This window comes from Chrysochloris asiatica, unplaced genomic scaffold, assembly GCF_000296735.1.
Source record: "Chrysochloris asiatica unplaced genomic scaffold, ChrAsi1.0 scaffold00051, whole genome shotgun sequence".
Taxonomy (NCBI): domain Eukaryota; kingdom Metazoa; phylum Chordata; class Mammalia; order Afrosoricida; family Chrysochloridae; genus Chrysochloris; species Chrysochloris asiatica.
Genome location: NW_006408569.1, coordinates 6049147 through 6056809, shown reverse-complemented (window position 1 = coordinate 6056809; position 7663 = coordinate 6049147).

Genomic DNA, 7663 nt, shown 5'->3' with positions numbered 1-7663 from the left:
ACCTTGCAGTTCAGTGCTTTTCTATCTAAATTCTATCAAGGTTTTGGTTCATGTATTTTGAAGCTCTATTATTAGGTGCCCTGATAGTGTAGTAGTTTAAATATTGGGCTGCTAACCAAAAGGGCAGAGGTTCAAGTCTACCAGCTGCTCTAGGGGTGAAAGATAAGGCAGTCAGTTTCCAAAACAATTTACATCCTTAAAATCCTACAGGGCACTTTTGCACATTTCTGATACTGGTCATTTGTGTCATCTCTCTTGTTTTCTTGATCAACCTGCCTACAGATTTATACATCTTCTCAAAGAACCAGCCTTAGTTTTATTCCGTTTCCATATTTTTTCTTGTTTTCTATTTCTGTTCCTTATTATTTCATTTTCCTGCTTACAGTAAGTTTCATTTATTCTTCTTTTCTAGTTCTCTATGGATGCTGTTTTAAAGCCTTGCATGTTTTCAAATAAAGGGATTTGGTGCTTCTCAGCACTGCTTAAGGTGCCCTGCTGGCACCAGTGGCCAAGTGCTCAGCTGCTAACTGAAAGGGAGAGAGTTGTGCACTCTGCTTCCATAAAGATGGTTGTTGTTGTTAAGTGCTATTGAGTCGTTTCCAACCCATAGTGACCTTGTGTAGGGTTTCTGAGGAGTGGCTGGTGAGTTTGAACTGCCAGCCTTCCGGTTCAAACTGACCTTGCGGTCCAGTGCTCATCCTACAGTGCAAAGATTGTACCCTTAGAAATTCTACTCCATCCCAGTTCTACTCTGTCCTACAGGGTTGCTATGAGTCATAATCATCTCCATGGCAATGGGTGTTGGTTTGGTAAGTGCTGGTTAAGATGCTTCATAAGGCTTTCCCTCCCCCCCAAAGCTTTTATTGGTATTTGAGTGATAGTTTACATGGGAGAATATCAGTTTTACACTCACTGCTTCATTGCAATGATTACAATCCTAGCTGTGCATCATCATTTAACAGTAATTGCTTCTATTCCGTTATTCTCTGTGTGTGTGTGTGTGTTGTTTTTGTTTTGTTAATGTTTTATTGTGAATTATATGATAGTTTACATGGGAGAACATTAGTTTTACATACATTCTATCGTATATCCTTTCATTGCCATGGTTACAATCCCCTCCATGCATCATCAACCAATCAAAGGGTATACCCTGCAAGCCTGCTCCCTACACTACCCCCCGCCCCCCAGTATTCAGCACACAGTCACTCTCCCTCTCTGGATCTAAAGTCCCCAGCTGCTCCATCTCTCCACGTCATCGTCTCTGCCTCCATCTCTGGCATCACTGCTTCTCTGGGTAGGATCCCGCTCTCGGCTCTTCTCATTGATGGTCCTAGGGACCTTCGCTCCTAGACTGGAAAGTTAATCACTCCCTTCCTTGCTATAAAACGTCTACCTTTACATTTGCAACCCTCACAATCAGTCCTGATAACAATTATTCACTATTGTATCACAAGAGACCCATCTGCATTTCATTTCATCAGCTCTGCCTAGACAGATTGGATACTACTCACTGGAGATTCTGCCTTCCTCCACACCCCCTGGCTCTAGGTTCTCTCTTGAAAGCTTGTAAGCCAGTCATTTCTTGCCTTTGTAGCCCTCCCCCCACCCTCCCCCCACAATTTTGGGTAGCCAGTGTTCAATCTGTGTATGTTTTTAATCTACACAAAAACACTCAGGGATATATAATCATATAAACAACCCAAGGGCACATTCTGCAAGTCTTCCTCCTGCCCACCAGCACTCAGTCCCTCTCTTTCCATGAATCTAGAGTCCTCAGCTGCTCCCTCTCTCCATGTCCCCATCTCTACCTCCATCTCTGGTGTCGCTACTTCTCTGAATAGGGTCCTGTATTCCACTTGTGCTCTTCTCCCTTGATGGTCCTAGTGTTCACTGTTCCTGGACATAAAAGATTAATGACTTCCCTCTTTTGTTAAAAAACTTCTATCTTTACAGTTGTGACAGTTGCAATTTAGTCATGATAACAGTTGTTCACTATTGAATCATAAGAATCTTATCCCCATCTCCTTTCACCAGACCTGTCTAGACAAGATGAAAACTACTCAGTGGGGATTCTACCTTCCTTTGCACACTCTGAAATTAAATTCCCTTTTAGAAACTTGCAAGCCAGTCACTTTGTGCCTTTTCATACAGCTTTTTAATGTTGTTTTTCATTTTTTCACTCAGTTCAAATTATTTTCTAATTTCCTTTTTGATTTATTCTAGTAGCAAACTATAGGGATATGTGTGTGTGTGTGTGTGTGTGTGGAATGTGTCTGCCTTGTTTCAAGTCTCAGGTTCTAAGGCTTAGATGAAGGGATGGACACATATGCATCACTTGCTAACAACTGGCTATGACAACTGGAACTTGGGACTTCAACAGTGAAACCAGGTTCACATTATCAATGCTGATGTTTGTGGAGCATAGTTTATTCCTGCAAGTGTACACATTTGATGACATTTGCAAAAAATCAACATTCCATCAGTGAGAGGGAGAAAAAAAAGTCTTGAAAGCCACATTTCTAAGGGTTAGCAAAGAGTTATTTTCTCTTGGAGACATGCAGCTGGTAAACAACTTGAGCTGATATTTTAACCCTTTCCTTATAACACACAAATACAAGATTTCCCTTTTGCTAACCCCTACCACTGATGTTCTTTTTGACAATGAATGCAACACCATCTCTCTTCAATTTATCATTCCTGGCATAGTAAACCATGTGGTTGTCAGATTCTAAATGGCCAACACCTGTCCATTTCAGCTCACTAATGCCTAAGATATCAATGTTTATGTGGTCCATCTAATTTTTGACAATTTTTAATTTTCCTAGATTCTTACTTTGTACATTCCATCTTCCGATTATTAATGGATGTTTACAGCTGTTTGTCTTCATTTTGAGTTGTGCCCTATCAGCAAATGAAGGTCCCGCGAGCTTTTCTCCCACGGGCTTTACTCCATTCGCGTCATCACGGTCAACTCTACTTTGAGGAGGCAGCTTTTCCTCAGTCGCATTTTGAGTGCCTTCCCACCTGAGGGGCTCATTTTCCGGCACTATATCTGACAGTGTTTCTCTGCTATTCATAAGGTTTTCAGTGACCAAATATTCAGAAGTAGTTTGTCACTCCTTCTTCCTAGTCTGTCTTTGTCTGGAAGCTCATCTGAATATGAGGCAGCACAGGAGGCACTCACTCATCTAAGCCAAGAAATTTGGAAGACAGCTATCTGGTCGACTGATTGGAAGAGATCCATATTTGTGCCCATTCCAAAGAGAGGTGACCCAGTGGAGTGCAGAAATCATCAAACAATATATTTGATATTCCATGCGAGTAAAGTTTTACTAAAGGTTATACAGAAGCGGCTGCAAGCATACATTGACAGAGAACCTCCAGAGGTTCAAGCCGGCTTCAGAAGAAGCCATGGAATGAGGGATATCATTACAGAGAATATCAGAAAGATGTTTACCTGTGCTTTACTGACTACACAAAGGCCTTCGATTGTGTGGATCATGACAAGCTATGGACAACATTGTGAAATGTGAGTATTCCTGAACATTTTGATTGTGCTCATGAGTAATCTGTACCTGGACCAAGAGGCAGTTGTTCGAACAGAACATGGGAACACTGAATAGTTTTAAATTAAGAAAGGTGTGCAACAGGGTTGTATTCTTTCACCATACTTTTTTAACCTGTATGCTGAGCAAATAATCCGAGATGCTGGGTTCTATGAAGAAAAACGTGGCATCAGGATTGGAGGAAGACTCATTAACAACCAGCGATATGCAGATGATACAACCTTACTTGCTGAAAGTGAAGACTTAAAATATTTACTGGTGAAGATCAAAGAGCACAGCCTTCGGTATGGATTGCATCTCAATGTAAAGAAAACAAAAATCCTCACCACTGGACCAGTAAACAACATTCTTATCAATGGAGAAAAGATTGAAGTTGTCAAGGACTTCATTCTTCTTGGCTCAACTATCAACACTCACAGAAGCAACAGTCAAGAAATCAAACGACATATTGCATTAGGCAAATCTGCTGCACAAGATCTCTTTGAAGTGTTGAAGAGCAAAGATGTCAGCTTGAGGACTAAGGTGCACCTGATCCAAGCCATGGTATTTTCAATAATCTTATATACATTCAAAAACTGGACAGTGAATAAGGAAGACTGTAGAAGAATTTATGCATTTGAGTTATGGTGCTGGGGGAGAATATTGAAAGTGCCATGGGCTGCCAAAACAACCAACAGATCTGTGTTGGAAGAAGTGCAGCCAGAGTGCTCCTTGGAGGCCAGGACAGCCAAACTTTGTCTCTCATACTTCAGACATATTGTCATGAGGGACCAGTCGCTGGAGAAGGATATCATGTTTGGTAAGGTGGAGGGTCAGAGAAAGAGGAAGACCCCCAGCAAGATGGATTGGCAAAGCAGCATCATCAATGGGCTCAAGTGTGGCAACAATTGTGAGGTTGGCCCAGGACCGGGCAGTGTTTTGTTCTGCTGTACATCAAGTTGGTACTGACAAGATGGCACCTAACGACGACAACAACCACTGATGTAAGGAATCTGGTGGTTAAGTGCTTGGCTGGTAGCCAAATGGTCAGTGGTTTAAATCCACCAACTGTTCCACTGGAGAAAGATGTTGCAGTCAGTCTTAAAAGCCTCAGGGGGCAGTTTTACTGTTTCCTATAGGGTCACTATGAGTGCAAATCAACTTGACTACACACAACAGCAGCCACCACTGAGGTATGAAGGGGGAATGAGGAACAGGTTTCAGGGACGGGAGAGTGATTGATGCTTAGAGACTGGGCACCATATTGTCTACAATAATATATACCCACATGTCATTTGCTTTAAGGCAAATTATTGTTGATCATTTAAAAAATATAAAGAATAAACACCTCTCCTTTTTGTCATCTTTCTTCCTGATTATGACAGCCTTCGCAGACTCTTTGACTAAATTCCCAAGTCTCTACCATGGTATATACAGGGGCCTACATGCCCTACCCCCTCTTAATCTTATCTCCTGGTGCTCTATTTCCTTATCCCTCTGCTCTAGCCACCCTGCTGACCTTAAACACACCAGGTCTCAAAAACATTCCTGATTCAGAGCTTTGCTGCTGCTGTTCTCAGGGAGCCTCACTGCTCAATCTTTCTCCTCCTTCATGCCTAAACATTTCTACATTAGAGAAACCTTCTCTGATGATTTCATCTAAAACAGAAGACCTGACATTCTCTTTGCTCTTTGTCTGCTTCATTTTGCTTCATATCTACCATTATTTTCCCCCTCAAATAACACAAGCCTTCTACATTTGTTTGCCAACTAACTACTCCCTCTATCTGGGGAGGTCTTTTTGTAAGCCTACTATGCAATTCTTTTTTTACAGTAGCTTGTAAAACATAATTTTGTCATAGCAGGTTGTTATGAAAATGTGCTGGACTGCAAGGTTGGTTTGAACTGCAAGGTCGGTGGTCTCGAAAACCCTATACAGAGTTGCTGTGAATCAGAACTGACTCGATGGCACTTAGCAACAACAACAAAGGAAGGGAGCAATTGGCAAATAAATATAGAAAGAGTGTGTTATTTGTGAAAAATAGTACGTCATGTTGATTTATTTTTTTGCTTGTTCTTATTTCATGTAGGCAGGGACTGTTTCATTTTTTCTTATTTTTGGGTGGGGGAGGGACTGTTTCTAGTACACTGGTAGAGCCCCATATGGAGAACAGTGACTGGCATGCAGTAGGTGCTCAGTAAATTCTTATCAAATAACTAGATGAATAAATGAATTGGATGTACAGAAATTATGTACCACCAAAGTATCTACCAACTTGGTAGATGATAGGCCATGATTTCCAATATTGTGTGGTTATCTTTCATTTTATGAATTATTTTCCATTTTGGGATGTGTTGTCAATCCTAATCTGTATATGTTGAGACAGAATCAGTTTGGGACGTGTCTTGAGTCACACCCTTACTCAACTCACATCCCTACTCTTTCTTTTTTTGGTCACATTCTTTCTTGAGTCATGTTTTTATTTAATCTCAAAAGAGGTAAAAGGAGAGAGAAAAGAGAAGAGGAGAAGAGGTAGAAGGTAAAAATTCTCTGGACAGGAGGTTAAGGAAAGAAGCAGAGCTAGGGTTGACCCATTTTAATATCTGTTGCATTATCCTCAAAACGCCCCTAAATTGATCACATCAAACTGTCTCACTCTGCTGTTTATGTCCTTTGTCCAGTTTTTCAAGAAAAAGAACCTTGAGTGTATTTTTTGTATTTGCAAAGCTCTTCATATGTTAAAGAAAAGTCTTTTGTCTGTCAAATATGTTTTTTTTTTTTTTTGGGTTCCCACCCAGAGAACCAGGGATTCCTGAGATGGAGACAGAGATGATGACATAGAGGGATGAAGCGGCTGGGGACTTTGGATCCAGAGAGGGAGAGGAACTGTGGGCCGAAGACTGAGGGGGAAGGGGGAAGTGTAGAGCACGGGCTTCTAGGATATGCCCTTTGGTCGGAAGATAATGCATGGAGGGGATTGGAACCATGGCAATGTAATGATATACGATGGAATGAATATGGAACTGAGGTTCTCTCATGTAAACTATCATATAATTCACAATAAAACATTTAAAAAATATGTTTTTTTTTCCCCTCTGAATTATTAGGTGTCTTCTAACTTTGTGATATTTTCTGCCATGCAGAAATGATTTTCATTTCATTCTATCAACCCTTTAGACTCCTGGTGTGGTACTGTAAGATTAGCACTGTACTGCGAACCACAAGGTCACCATTTCAAACACACCAGTTGCTCCTTAGAAACCCTATACAGGGTTGTTATGAGTCAGAACTGAATCTACAGCACTTAATCATCTACCCTTTGCTTTTATTATTTCTGACTTTGATGTCATGCTTAGAAAAAAGTCTTCCCCACCCAAATATTATTTTAAAAAATGTTCACCTCTGTTGTTTTTGTTTTTTAAAACTACCCTGGTTTGATTTCTTTTTGTTACGTCAAAGTTTTCAGGGGATCTGGAATTTGGTGGTAAAATAAATTTATTGAGTGTCAACTGTATGTTATTGAGTGTCTACTAGCAAATAGTAGACACTCAATAAATTTATTGGACCACATAGTGTCTGCTATGTATGTATGTGCTAGGCTCTGTTCCAAGCTTCTTGCATAGAGCATGTCAATTGAATATTCAGTGACTACATAAGGTAGCTTCATTCGTTTTGTTATTTAACTTTCTGACTCTGCCTGTGCCCTTCCACACTTTCACAAAGATTTACTACTTCTCAGTAAGGAAAGCACACTTGATCCTGTCTTGGACACAGGTAGCGCACATGGAACCACCATCAGCCCTCCTGATTTGCTTTTTTGTCTTGGATGACCCCATGAGAACTTTAGATCTCACAGCACGGACCCCTCGAAGTTGGTCTAGTTACACAGCACACTTGGGTGCTTTACCAACCTTCTTGATATGCTGTTATGGTGTTATTAAGTGAGTGTTGTTGAGCTGGTTCTGATGCATAATGACCCTGTGCAGGATTTCCGAGGCATGACTAATGGGTTTGAACTGCCAACCTTGCGGCAGTGCTTATCTTACAGTGCTTAACAGCCCAGTGCTTATCTTACAATGCCACACCAGGAGTCCTTCTTGATATAAAGGTAAATAAT